The sequence below is a fragment of the Kryptolebias marmoratus genome, linkage group LG17 (assembly GCF_001649575.2).
Source record: "Kryptolebias marmoratus isolate JLee-2015 linkage group LG17, ASM164957v2, whole genome shotgun sequence".
NCBI lineage: Eukaryota > Metazoa > Chordata > Actinopteri > Cyprinodontiformes > Rivulidae > Kryptolebias > Kryptolebias marmoratus.
In genome coordinates, this window is record NC_051446.1 from 1,613,297 (window position 1) to 1,628,556 (window position 15,260).

General features: G+C 40.7%; 1 protein-coding gene across 4 annotated transcripts in view; it reads left to right on the forward strand.

The window, feature by feature from the left end:
* Positions 1-15,260, forward strand: part of LOC108250582 (metabotropic glutamate receptor 8-like) — a 297,339-nt gene that overhangs the window by 201,071 nt on the left and 81,008 nt on the right. The gene's annotated exons all lie outside the window — the stretch shown is intronic.

The window sequence follows — 15,260 nt, forward strand, 5'->3', positions numbered from 1 at the left end:
TTATTTGGTTTTTAATTATGTAAAGCACCTTGAAATGCCTTGCTGCTGAAATGTGCTATACAAATAAGATTTGATTGATTGATTGATTTTGAGGCAAAGTATGACAATGAACCAGCAAGGAAATGTGGAAAGTGACTGGGTTTTAAAGGCAGAGGGTGATTAGTGGAAGTGGGCACAGGTGAGATGATTACGGAGCTACCCTTACAAAAGAATCCCACGAAAATCACATGTGACTTTCACATGTGATCACATGGGAATCACATGTGAAAATGTGATTTTTTGGGGGATTATGTGAATCACATGTGAAAAATGGGAATCACATGTGGAAATATGTGATTTTTTGGTGGATTATGTGAACCACATGTGGAAAATGGGAATCACATGTAATCACGTGAATTTCGTGGGATTTTTTTGTAAGATGGGTGTAGATGGGTGAGAACAGGTAAGAGAGAGAGAGTAACTGAGGAGAAGTGAATGGTGGCTGAGACACAGGGAAGAGGACAACTAAATAACAAACAAACATAAACTGAAACATGAAGACAAAACAAAATACAAAAACCCAGATCCTAACACTTACACCAGAGTCACACACCCTTACAACCTTGATCACTCTGTTTGGGAAATACCAGTTAAACAGACTCCCATTCAACATAGCTTCAGCACTAGAGAATGTCACAGATGCTTGAGGATGTTGAGGGAGTCATCTATAATGTTGACGATATTCTGATACATGGCAGATACAGACAGGAGCATGACCAGAGACTGCACTGGTTGCTCCAGAAGTTACAACATGAGGATCTCACTCTGAATGAGAAATGCAAATTTCAGGAGGTTCAAATTAGCCAACAGGCGGTGAAAATTGTTGTTTAAAATCTTCATACAGCCTCATTTTCTTTGGCTGTTCTTTTGCTGTTTGACTAAAAATATTTTGTAAACATTTTTCTAGAAGAGTCCATGTGTTATGCCTGATCATAATGATGCAAAATGTAATTTTATTCACAATAAATGGTGACTTTCTTCCTCCCTGAATTTATCTTTAATCATTTTTGTCAATCCATGGGCACAGCCATTTTTAAGGAAGCAATCAAGTGTTGTTGTTGTAACACCACTACTGACAGGACAAGAGTTCTCATTTATGTTCTGAGGCTTCTTATTGGTCAGTGTTGGGGAGCATGACAGTGCATCGTTTTCCAGGCAGTGGATGACAGAAAGCACAATGACGAGACCGCTCTCAACCTCTCCCAGAACTCAAATCTGGACAGAAAGTATGAATTACTACAGAAAGTACAGCCAGTTCAGTTGTTAGATCTGCCCACACTGCTTTGTTTATACTGAGTGTGAACCCACGTCTGCTTGTATATCAGTAAATCTTGAAAACTACTGGAGTAAATTTTTTTAAATTAAACCATTTGTTATAGTTCAGGATAACCTTATTATGTTTGTTTCCATACCTATCTTTTTTCACTTGTTTACCTCCAATAACCGCTTTCTGAAAAGTTTATCGGGACAGGTGGAAAAGGAGGTGAACCCAAGGCGTGGACTCATTTTCAAAAAGAAAACTAATTTATTAAAATAAAAGATGAACAAAAACAAAAGCTGCCGTGGCAGCAAAAAACTAAACATAACAAAATCTAGAAGCAGGGTAGGAACCAGACAACCAAGACATAACCAGGCGAACATTAGCAGAATAATGAACTAGCGGAGAAGTGGAGTAAATGACCGGGCTTTAAGCACAGAGGATAATACGTAAGTGGGAACAGGTGAGTGATAATCATTGCCGACAGATGGAGGAGGGCGTGGCAGAAAACCAAGTGTTGACTAAGGGTAAATGGAAGATAGCTGAGGCACAGAGACAAGAAAAAACATGAAGACTGAAGAAGAACATGAAGAAGATTTTAAATATTGATCTTGCACAATCAGTTAGAGATTGGAGTATGTGTTGTAGATTACTCTCAGGTACTATCACAGCACATTTTAGCTCCATATCTGTACAACTGACTAAGTTATTGTAATTTCTGTGTTTCCTAATGTCAGTTAGCTATGGCAACCATCCTTATAAGGGTTGACTCGCAAGGTTAATTAGTTGTAGAAGATCCAATGATTATTTTTGAAAGAGTCATGAAAATTCATCGTCTTGTTTGAGATATTTTGTTAATGCTATAAATACACACACAGAGTCACTAGCAAAACACATTGTTGCCCAACACCATGAGTGAAAGGGTGCTAACAAACAGGATTTCCTGAAATGATTGTAGGTAGAATATTTTGAATCGTACTAACGATTCATGACTTCAAACACTTTATGAAATTAAACAAACTGAGGCTAACTAGCAGAATTTTTACTGTGAGTTTCAAAGGTCTTGAACACAGATAAAAACAAATTCGGAAAAATGCACAATAAATGACATTTGGGCTCCACAGAAATAAATTAAGGAAGCAGCTGAATGTGATTTTGAACTCTTTGCAGAGTCTCTGAGGCTGTATGTTTCACTGTCAGATTATTCCTCTATCTTATAGCAGACCACTGAGGGCCAGTTTCTTTACAAACACACCAAACATGATTTGCGGAAGGTGTTGGGGTAAATGCAGGTGGGTGTCAGCTGCCCTCCAGCTGCAGACCTAAATGAAATAGCAGAAAAACAACATCAGCACTCTGAGAAAAGCTGCAGTGTCCCATCTGCTTTTCTGATAATAGTACGAGACTTCACCTGAGCTTTGATCACACATTGCTGTCAGGAACTAGATTTCAAATAATTGTGTTAGAGGCTTCATATTGAATTTAGACAGCTTTGGGGGATTAATTGCACAAACAGACAGATGAATCAGCACTTCAGTGTTTGTGTGTGAGTATGTTTTTGTGCTCTTTTTATTTTATTTTGAGAGTTTTGATGTTTTTGTGCTGAACAGCTGTTTTGTTTGGGGTTTCTGTAAAAGTGTGGTTCTTTTTATCATGTGTGTTTGTGTGTATGTATCACATAATTTGACTGATGATATTTTTTATACACAACAAAGGTGTAAATATGACAGTGTGCAATATGGAGTAAAGCACCGAAAAAGTAAACCACAAAGGAAAATGTATACCTCCAGCCCAATCGAACTGTTAAATACTTCAGTTGCATATTTATTTCCATCTAGTTTATTTTTTCCAAACATATCTGTTGATAAAAGAAAAAATTGGATCACTGTGTGATGCCTTGTGCAGTACTCCACAAAGAGTCTCATTTGGGTTTAATTCTTCACTAGATGTTTATGTTCATATGTTTTTGGGGTTTTTTTGTTTTGTTTTTTTATGGCTGATGCCAATGCCATTTTTTAGAAATCAGGGGAGCCACTGGCCTACATACAACACAGATTATTATTATTTTGGGGTCAATATGTATTTATCATTTAACAACACTATAACTTACATAAAAATATAATTAAAGGACTAGCATTGCTTGAAATAAAGCATATTGCCCGCTGCCTTTTTAAATTAAAATCATGTTATGTTGAGAAACAATAAAGTTGTAGCCATTTTAGTCAAAACTTGTAAATAACCCTTTACACAGTGGCCATTTTAAATGGTGTTAGCTTCAAAAGACACACAGCAGGCCGAGACATCAGTCACAGAGCACAGAGCATGAAGATAGATGCAAAAGTCTTCATCTAGGCTAGGCTTGTTTGTTTTGTTTTTTTATATTTTTCAGGTTTTTAAAGCAACTCTTTCTCAAAAACAACATGCTGGTGTAAAAGGACACTCTTTCTCTTTCTCCATAATCCATGCTTATTGACTGCTGTCACAGCAGATGTTATACTCAATATTAATAACTATTAGAAAAAACATCACTTCAAAGTTGACTGGTCTATCCCTTTAAAGGGAAGCAGGTTTCAGTCAAAGAACCTATCAGTCTGATAACTTCTCTGTCACATCCTTCTGTCAGGGCTCCTCTATTTGTTTGAAGGTCAAAATCAAACCTTTGTGGCTCTGACTCATCCCTGATGCCTGCAGCCTATAGATTCTCTGTCAGCACTCCATTGATTGAGCTCTATACATAGTGCCATGTTTATTTGTGTGCACAAGGCAAGACCTGATGTGAAAGTACCTGAGACTTCTTCTCATATGGATAATAGGAACTATGATATATTCTGTTTCAGACAGAAAGATACAAGTCAGAATAAAAGACTGGATTTTGATCTAATCTTAACACTGCTTTCAGAGGAAAATTTCTCTTTGTGGTTGCTGGAGTTACGGTTAGGCCACTGCCAAAGGCAAAAGGGAAGCAAAAATGTTTTTCCTGGTGATTGTGTGTTCACTTGTATGTACCATTAGCAACATATTTCAATAATCACAGAAAATAATTTTTAAAACCTTTAGAAAGTAGTCACTGGATTGCTCAGAAACAATAAATGATCCAAACTTAATAGATCATTTTTTTGAAAATCTTCAAATACCCACTATATGCGGTGGCCCTGAAGTGCAAACCACAACAACATTAACGAAGCTCACAAACAAAAAACAAAGCACACAAACAAAAGACAAAGCACACAAAAAATTAAACACACAAACAAAAAACAGAAATGCAATTACATTAACAAACCGGAAAAAGCAGGTCCCAGTGGGAGACCTGAGAAATCGCTGATTGAACGACACCACATTTGAACCAGAAGTTTTTCTGGTTTATCTTGTTTGTTGAAAATATGAATGTTATCGGTAATCATTCCTTGAAGCCTCTTGCCACAACTACTGCAAAAGTTCGGTGACTGCTCAACCAGCTCTTTTCCACAGTTTGGGCAATACATGGTGCTGTGACTGCCTTCCCGCCTACCGTAACGTTTTTTAACATCAGGAGAATATTTAATATTATTTAGACTCAAAGATCAAATAAGCAAGAATCAGATGTATTGCTCTCATTAGATGCTGAGGAATCCTACAACAGGGTTAAATGGGATTTTTTCTTCTCAACCCTGTCATGGTCTGGATTTGGCTACTATTACATATCTCTAATCAAACTGCTTTATGCCCAACCTGCTTTATGCCAATCAATATATACAAAGAATGTGAACTCAAGCTACAGCAAACAAACCAGACAGAAAGGACTCATATTAGCAGCTAACCTCACACAATACATCCAAATTCAGTCTCTTCCTGTCTGCCCACAGATATTGATTGTTATCATTCAGGACGAAGCGTGCAATGACATGTTTTGTACTGACCTTTATTAGACGCCTTAATTCTTGAGTCAGCAATTGTTAGCTTTTTAAATACTGTTTATTGCCAAGATAATTTTACTCTATTTTATCTTCACAATATTTTTAACCTTTTAAATATTTTAAAGTCACACAATATTTTTTTTTTATTTTTTATTTATTTAATTAGGACAGTGCATATTAATCAACATATGAGCAACAAGCATCACAGTAAATATGCCAGAATTAGCTACAGTGGCTACATTTCATCTGTTGTCCTAAGGCAAGCACCAGAAAACAGACAAAAATTTACAGACAACACAAGTCAAACAAATCAACATAAACAATTAAATGGTGATTTTAGTCAATTCACATGTGAGTACAGGACTGATTTGTTTTTAACCACTGTTTTAAGGTTTTCCTGAATGTCAGATAGTTCTCACAGTTTCTAACATGAGCTGGCAGTGAGTTAGAAACTGTACTCACATGTGAATTGACAAAAATAACCAATTGAATGACATTTATGCTTTGCTTTTATATGTATTTTGATGCCTTTCACAGAAATTAGGTGCCTAGTGAAAAAAAGTACTTTTGACTTTGATCTGTGTGTGGCATTGAGTCATAGGCTTCCCTATAGATCAAGTCACCCCCCTGACTTGTCAACTTGGCTTCTCCTTGCCATAGCATCTTTGTTGGACCACATTCAATCTCTATATATGATGGCAGACTCCTCTTGCTTGAAAGTTGGAACAGTGTGTAACAAGTTATGTAGTCAATCTGGATGTTGGATTTCAGAGTTTCTATTGTTCCCACATCCTTCTTATATAGCCATTTCCATTGGACTTGCTTGTATAGTAGGATTTCAATAGTTAAATGGGGGTGCAATTTGACAAGCACCCATTGGCACTTGTTGGTGTTCTCTCCAGACTAAAGTGTATTATCTTCCTTTTTGGTCTCACAGTCTGAATTAACTTGGGGTTGTTTTCGTAATTACTATTGGACTACTTTGGATTACAGTCTCTGACTTAATAGTTTTAGATAATTACCCTTGACTTTGCATTCTTTAAATAATAGAACCTTTTTTTCTTTCTTTCTTTCTTCTTTCTGAAACTCATACGTGTCCTAAACTGAAAATAAGACAAAATCATTGGTAATTATGAACATTTAAGGACATATTATGGAGTTTAGGATCACACATCTTTTAAATGATGTACAAATAGTTTGCTTTTATGCGGTCCCTTTTGAACAGTAAGATTAACAACAAACCTTAATTATAAAGTAAACAATTGTTTTCAGTGCTGATAAAAATGCCTAAACAGCTTTAAGATATGTCTGCAACATTTTCATGACTGAGAAACATTATTAATCCTCTGCTGACAAATTTCATGCAGACTGCTGTTTGTGATAAACAACACAACCTTTGACTTCATTAATGTGAGTCTATGCAGGCACAGAAGGCACAACGGATAAACATGTTTCTCACAAACTCAATGCAGCCTCTGTAATTACTCTGCTGTATATCTAATTTCCAAATCTAATTGAAATAGCCCTCGAGATATTGGAAGTGTGCAGTAGTACAACTATGTCCATTCGTTAGAGTAGTAGTTAAATTTACCCAATAAGTGATGTTAAGCAGAAATGCCAACAGTCTTGATGAAGCTATCTGTTGAGCTTGCTTCCTTTTTTTAACTGGGTATTTGAAAGTAATTGACAAACAAAGCATTAAATGAAACAATTGCCACTGGGCCAGAGTTTCATTTGTCTGCTCATTTTTAACTATGTTTATTTATAAAATTATTATTTAATTGATAATCCATTTATTTTAGTCTTCAGAGGGAAAAGTGTTACATAACTGGAATGTTTTGCAAATCAAGCTGCTGTCTGCTGTTTCCAGGCAGTTCTTTCTGTTATCCTGCTAGAATGTCAGTGTCAGTCATTGTATTGTGCTTTTTGGCAAGCTTTACTTTTCAGACCAAAATGCATAAACATTAGAAAATGGCATTATGATCTGTAGCAGTGCTTGAGGTAGGGAAAAAAGTGCTGGTACTCTAACCCCAACCCCCGAACACACATGTGCACCTTGTGCATTGCCTTTACTCCCCGCCCCTGCAATACTAGCAAAAGTTATAAACTATTATAGCAATGTCATATCTAACTAGTGTTGGTATATAATTTCAAATTCTTGAAATCCATTGATGTATTTTACAATTATCAGTTTATCAAGAACCTTTAAATGGAAACAAATAAAACAAAAAGGAAAAAATTAAAAATGACATCATATTCAGGTCCCTAACAGTTTAAAAAAGTTACATGAGAGGTTAATAATTCTGAGTGCACAAGGTTTAGGTATTTACCTGCTTTAACTTATGATTGCAAGATTAGGATTTAAATCTATGGAAGATGGTCACTGTTTTATGTAAACCGTAAGAACTGATCCTTGAGCCTGCCCCTTGTTTCAGCTCACTAGTCTTGATTTAATTTTAATGCACTCAAAAAAATAAATTGAGTGTGTCCACTACATATCAATATGATGCTATTTAGTTCACTTAACTTGACCAACAATAGTAAAATGTAGAATATTTTGAAGCTCTACACTGTGTGAATGTAATAATTATAAAGTACTTGTACATGTCACACTGTGTGTGCAGCTCTAAATTATAATATTTAACATTAACCTTTGTCATACTGTATGATCTATGATTTAGTAGATGTCTGACTTCATGACTTTTTGCTTCAGAAAAAATCTTGTACATCACAAAGATCCAACAGAAATATCAGTCCCATAAAGAATGAAGTTTAAGTTATCTCACTGACACTTTTATTATATTTGGACTCTAAAGAGTGAGAGGAGGACAAGAAAAAAAGTGACAGATGTAGATACTCCAAAAGCAAATAATAAAGGCATTGGCTGCTGTAACAGTCATACTGCACAATTCTTTTTTAAAACCTGTTACACTACTTGATACTTGTTGTTGGTTATCCTTGATTTTGAGAGAGCTAAATTTGCTGGTGGTGAGCCCATCACACTGAAAAACCACTGATTCAAGCTTACAACCAAATATTTTCATATGATTCTTTCATGGCAATTTTTTTTTTAACCACAGCTGAAAATCAAACCATGTGACCACACATTCACATCTTGCCCAGCTGTGCCTCTGATTTGTTCTTTCTGCCTAACTTTTAACCCTAACCCTAGAACTTTATTCTTGGGAGTACCAGCTCACTTGTAGCACTGATCTGATGTTAGAGTAAGAAGCAGAAATAAGAGATGCTGGAGAAGTGAAGGTGTGCTCTGGACATAATAGGAATGAGAAAGCAAAACAGAATACATTTGTGTAAATGTAAGAGGGAGAGAGAGGGATGAAACAGTGAAGCTGCAAGGAGAAGAAGTATTAAAGGTGGAAAGGTTTAAGCACCTGCGGTCAACTATCTGAACCAATGTGCCAGAAGAGTGGAAGAAGAGATAGCAGACTGGGAGGAATGAATGGAGATGAGTGTTGGATGATTTGTTACAGGACAGACTGAAAAGTTTATGAGATGGTAATGACACCTGCTCTGGATAGATGCACCAAAAAAAAAAAAATCTATATCAGAGGGACAACTCAGGATAGAGTTAGAGAGGAAGGTTGTGTTGGTTTGGACATAGACAGAAGAGGGACAGAAGATATACTGAACAAAGGATATTGGATATGAAGCTGCCAGGGAGAGGAAAAAGAGGAAAACCAAACAGAAAACAAACCAAAAAAGCCCCTTTGCATTTGGTATTTGTTTCTTATTTTTCCTTGTATTAAACCCCTTTGAACTATGTCCCTCATACAAAGGTCTGAACCAAACTAAGGCATATTCTTACACCCCAAGTCCTATATTATTCGTTCATAAGAGTCTTTGATCTCAGTTGATATGATAAATTTGTATTACTGCTGTATTTCACAACATCTGATCAACAAGATGGAGCTATAATTAAGACCACTCCAGCTTGCCATCTCTCACCCAAGGCAACTCCAGAGTAGAGTTTGCCAAACTCTCTCCAGAAGACTATCTAGAGCCCATGCTGTTCATCTAATTGTTACCTCTCATTTGTTTGTACAATTTTGAGCTCCTTCCACAGCAGTGAAGCAATGTTTCATGTCCCTAAAACCAGTTTCAACAGCGTGGAATCTGACTGTTGAGGCTTCCCTTTCAGACTGTTGTCTAATTAACAATGCACCAGCTTCTTACTGTGCCTCAAGAGGTGGGTCCACAGGAGGGTGGTCCCATTATCCAGGTCAAATACAAACTCCTACAAAGCAGATATAACAAGAATCACAATCAGTTTTTGTAATAATCAGCTTCGTCACTAGATTTTTTTGTTGCTGAACTCCTCTCACTCTTTCTGAGGCTGTGACAGACTGAGATTCAGAACTTTCTTTAAATTCAAAGAGCTTCATTTAGACAGCACCTGAAATCCAGGATCAAGTGTGTATATTTTAAATACTAAAAATAAACTCATCATCTGCAGGGGAGCAGTAATCATCAGCATTTGGATGAAAATGTCTTGTCATCCTTGGTTCTTTGACATCTGCTCTCTGCTAACAACTCACAACACATTTAACCATCACCAGTCATTTAAATTAGGCGTCGGTCCAGACCCTCGACGTACCTGACTGAAGCGAGGCGTCCATCCGGACCCTCGACATGACGAAGAGGAGCGAGGCATCCCTCCGGACCCTCGACATGGCAAAGAGGAGCGAGGCGTCCCTCCGGACCCTTGACGTGGCGAAGAGGAGCAAGGCATCTATCCGGACACTTGGCGTGACGCAGCTGAGACATCGCCGCCAACCCCCACTGAGACGTTGGCAGGTGGAACATTGTCTCGGCAGACCCCCATTGAGACACAGGATGGTGGAGCGTCGTCCCGGCCGACCCCTACTGAGACACTGGGCGGTGGGACGTCGTCTTGGCTGATCCCCACTGAGACATTGGCAGGTGAGACGTCGTCTCGGCCAATCCCCACTGAGACGGTAAAGAGGCGTCGCCATCCCCCTCAGGAACGCTGACCGGCAGAGAGGCGTCACCGTCCCCCTCAGGAACGCTGATGGACTTGATAAATTTTACTGGGGGCTTGGCAGAGGGTACACAGAGGTCCCAGGGCTCGGCAGAGGACACAGAGAGGTCCCAGGGCTCGGCAGAGGGCACATAGAGGTCCCAGGGCTCGGCAGAGGGCACAGGGAGGTCCCAGGGCTCGGCAGAGGGTTCTGGAGGCGGGGCTGAAAGCTCTGTAGACGAGTCAGGAGACGGGACTGAAGGCGCTGCAGGCGAGTCAGGAGACAGGACTGAAGGCGCTGCAGGCGGGTCAGGAGACGGGACTGAAGGCGCTGCAGGCGGGTCAGGAGACGGGACTGAAGGTGCTGCAGGCGGGTCAGGAGACAGGGCTGTGAGATCTGGCTGACTCGGGTGACGGGAGGAAGGGTGAACTGGGGGTGAAGATGGCTGACAATATGTGGAAGAGTTAATTAAATGTTCTTTTAACTGCATAACTGTAGCGAAGATCCTGGAGTAATGAGCCAGACTGAGGAGACCAGGATGGAACAGGAGGATACTTTCGACGATATTGCAGGTGACTAGATTATGTCTTAGATCTGTGCTGGTAGCAGTTGAGGAGAGCAGTCTATTGATTTGGTTGGAGATGTTTATGAGTTCCTCGGAGGAAAACTGTGAAGTGGTAGCTGGAGATGGGAGTAATGATGTGGAAGAAGTGGGCATGGTAGTGTCCAAGCGAACAGACTGAGAGGCGGTGACGTCCAGCCGATCCACCGAAGAGTCTGTGGTGGCAGCGGTTCGACCCATCGAAAAAAAACGTGGTGGCGGCGGTCCGACCCACCAGAGTGGCTGTGGTGACGGCGGTCCGACTCACCGGAGTGGCTGTGGTGGTGGTGGTCCAACTCGCCGGAGAGGCTGTGGTGGTGACCACTGCTGGCTTCCTCCTTTTCTTACGGCTGTTCTCCGATACAGAGGAGTTTGGTCCTTTTAAAAAAGCGAGCGGGTGCTCCTCCCGCAGCTCGGCCAAGATCTGATTTTTCTTCTCTGGGGTGAGGGTAATGCCGACGAAGGAGTCTGCAGGGTTCTGGTTTGGTCGGTTCATTCTGTCAGGATCGGAGATGACGAAGAAGAACCCTGAGTGCAGACTCATTTTCGAAATGAAAAACTTATTTATTAAATAAAGAAAAATAAACAAAACAAATGGCTGATGTGACAACAACAGAAACAAAAATCCAAAACGCATGGCAGGGTAAGGCAACAAGGAATCATAGCACAGAGATCAGCAGCAACCAACAAACGACAAACAATGAACCGACGGATAGTGAGAGAAGTGACCGGGGTTTTTGAATACTGAGGGTGACGAGGTAAGTGGAAACAGGTGAGTGGGGATAATTACAGGCAGGTGGAGATGGGCGTGGCAAGGAGGGCAAAAGAGTAACGGAAGAGGAGTGAATACTGAGCATGAACAGGAAAAACCAAACTGAAACACTAACTGAAACCCACAACAAGACAAAAAAGAAACCAGAACAGAAACACAACCACACCGGCAGTGAGGGATGCTGTCAGGCTGAAGAAGGAGTGTTATCGGGCCTTCTTGGCCTGTGGGACCCCAGAAGCAGCTGACAGGTACCGGCAGTCCAAGCAGCATGCGGCTCGGGTGGTTGCTGAGGCAAAAACCCGGGCATAGGAGGAGTTCGGAGAGGCCATGAAGAAAGACTTCTGTGTGGCTTCAAGGTGATTCTGGTCCGCCAAACGGCATCTCAGGAGGGGAAAGCAGTGCAGTACCAACGCTGTTTACAGTGGGGGTGGTGTGCTTTTGACCTCAACTTGGGATGTCGTGGATCGGTGGGCCGAATACTTTGAAGACCTCCTCAATCCCACCGGCACGTCTTCCATTGAGGTGGCAGAGCCTGGGGACTTTGGGTAGAGCTCTCCAGTCTCCCATGCTGAGGTCACTGAGGTGGTTAAAAAGCTCCTCGGTGGCAGGGCTCCAGGGGTGGATGAGATTAACCCGGAGTACTTTAAGGCTCTGGATGTTGTAGGGTTGTGTTGGTTAACGGAACTCTGCAATATTGCGTGGACATCGGGGGCAGTTCCCCTGCACTGGCAGACCGGGCTGGTGGTCCCCTTATTCAAAAAGGGGGACCGGAGAGTGTGTTCCAAATATAGAGGGATTACACTCTTAAGCCTCCCTGGTAAGGTCTATTCGGGGGTTCTGGAGAAGAGGGTCTGTCGGATAGTCGAACCTCGGATTCAGGAAGAGCAGTATGGTTTTCATCCTGGTCGTGGAACACTGGACCAGCTCTATACCCTCAGCAGGGTCCTTGAGGGTGCATGGGAGTTCACCCAACCAGTCTATGTGTTTTGTGGACTTGGAGAAGGCATTCAACCATGTCCCTCGGGGAATCCTGTGGGGGGTACTCCGGGAGTATGGGGTACCGGGCCATTTGATACAGGCTGTTAGGTCCCTATATGACTGGTGTCAGAGCTTGGTCCGCATTGCTGGCAGTAAGTCGGATTCATTTCCAGTGAGAGTTGGACTCTGCCAAGGTTGCCCTTTGTCACCGATTCTGTTTATAGCATTTATGGACAGAATTTCTAGGCGCAGCCAGGGTGTTGAGGAGATCCGTTTTGGTGACCTTAGGATTGCGTGTCTGCTTTTTGCAGATGATGTGGTCCTATTGGCTACATCGGGCCATGATCTACAGCTTTCGCTGGAGCGGTTCACAGCCAAGTGCGAAGTGGCTGGGATGAGTATCAGCGCCTCCAAATCTGAGGACATGGTCTTGAAAAGGGTAGAGTGCCTTCTCCGGGTCGGGGAAGATGTTCTGCCCCAAGTAGAGGAGTTTAAGTATCTCGGGGTCTTGTTCACGAATGAGGGAAAAATGGAGCGGGAGATCGATAGGCAGATTGGTGCAGCGTCTGTACCGGTCTGTCGTGGTGAAGAGAGAGCTGAGTCAAAAGGCAAAACTCTCAATTTACCGGTCGATCGACCCTCATCTATGTTCATGAACTTTGGGTAGTGACTGAAAGAACGAGATCGCGAATACAAGCAGCTGAAATGAGTTTTCTCTGCAGGGTGTCTGGGCTCTCCCTTAGAGATAGGGTGAGAAGCTTGGTCATCTAGAAGGGACTCAGATTAGAGCTGCTGCTCCTCCACGTCAAGAGGAGCCAGTTGAGGTGGCTCAGGCATCTGTTGAGGATGCCTCCTGGACGCCGTCCTGGTGAGGTGTTCCAGGCACGTCCCACCGGGAGGAGGCCCAGAGGAAGACCCAGGACACGCTGGAGGGACTATGTATCTCGGCATTGAAAAAGGATTACTGTGTTTTGAGGATTTAATCGAAAACATCAGCATTCATTTTAAGTTTAAACTTAAAAACAGCTGAGTTTAAAACTAATTAACACAAACATCAAACAGATAGAAATTAGACAAGTTGTAGTAGTCTTCTCTTTTTGTTGTACCTCCTTCCTCTTGGCTCTATTTTTAGGAAATATGGGATTGCTTTTCATTGTTATGCGGATGACACACAGATTTATGTACCATTAAGGAAAGCAGACTCCACCTCTTTTCGGTCTCTGTTCTTATGTCTGGAAGATTTGAAGGCCTGGATGGCCCTAAATTTCTTGAAACTTAATGAAGATAAGTGTTTTTTGGCAGTTCCAGTGAAGACACTCTGTCCGATGCTTGTTCCCTGGCTCAATATGTTAAGCCAGTTATTACAAATTTAGGAGTTAAGATGGATGCTGGTCTTAAGCTGGAAGCTCACATTAGAGCAGTTGTAAAATCCAGCTTTTTTCATTTAAGGCAGCTAGCCAAAGTAAAACCTATGCTTTCTAGACAGCACTTTGAAACAGCAATCCATGCATTTGTGACCACACGGCTGGATTACTGTAATGCACTTTATATAGGTGTCAGTGATTCATGCATTTCCCAGCTTCAGAGGGTTCAAAATGCTGCTGCACGACTTTTAACAGGTACACGAAAATTTGACCATATTTCCCCTGTTTTAGCTTCTTTACACTGGTTGCCAGTATATTTTAGAATTCATTTTAAAATCCTTGTTTGTTTTCCTCCAGGTGGGTGACACATGTCTGCATGTTGCAGCTCGCTACAACCATGTGGCTGTGGTCCAGGTCCTACTCAGAACCTTCTGCTCTGTGTCAGAGAAGAACATGGTGAGTCTGCTCAGTCGAACTGCTGTCCTTCATCCTCCATCTGCAGCTGTATTTTGTCACTTTTGCCAGTGTGCTCAAAATTTTATACAGTTGTCTCAAGAATGTAATGTACTGGTACATTTATTTTTTATATAATTTACAGTAGGTTGTACTTCTTCAAATAAAGTACAAAATTACAGAAAGAAAACAAAAATGAATGACACTACAGAGAGGAATGATTCTCTTCTTTCTGAAACTGTAAAGCATAAAGAATGTTGTATTAATCAATTTTACATAAATAAAATAAATAAATCAAAAGCCAATAAAATACACACAAGGCTATGAAAAAAATCCTGACAAAAAACAAAACATATGTTNCAGCACTTTGGTCCTGTTGGTGTATAAAGTGCTTTATAAATAAAGTTGGTATGGTATGGTATGGTAGTAGATAAAGAAGTAGCAGATCTTGTTCTTGTTCTTTCTGCTTCTCTTCCTGATTCCTTGGTCTTTGTTTTCACATTTTTGTCTTGGCCGAGTCTGCAAATGATGTCAGCTTTTTAGTCTGCTGCCTAATGTAATACTTATATTTGAAATAAATTAAAACCGGAACTAAATTTCAGCTTGTAAAAGTAAAATGCAAATATGCACCATCGTTGTAGCCAGTGAAATTTTTGTGATTCAGTGTTACTTGCCATAATTCTTTCCCTTTCTTTTAAATTGCATTAAAAATATTTTGACATTTTCATGGGCTTTAAAAAACAAATTATTCAATCACCAGCAAATTGAATCTCAGATTTTCTGTAGCAATACAGTCTGAACATGTGACTTGTCATAGTTTGGTATTTTCAGTTTGTTGTTTTGATTATTGTCTTGTTTCGGTTTGCCTTCCTGCCACGCCCATCTACACCTGTCTCTAGTCT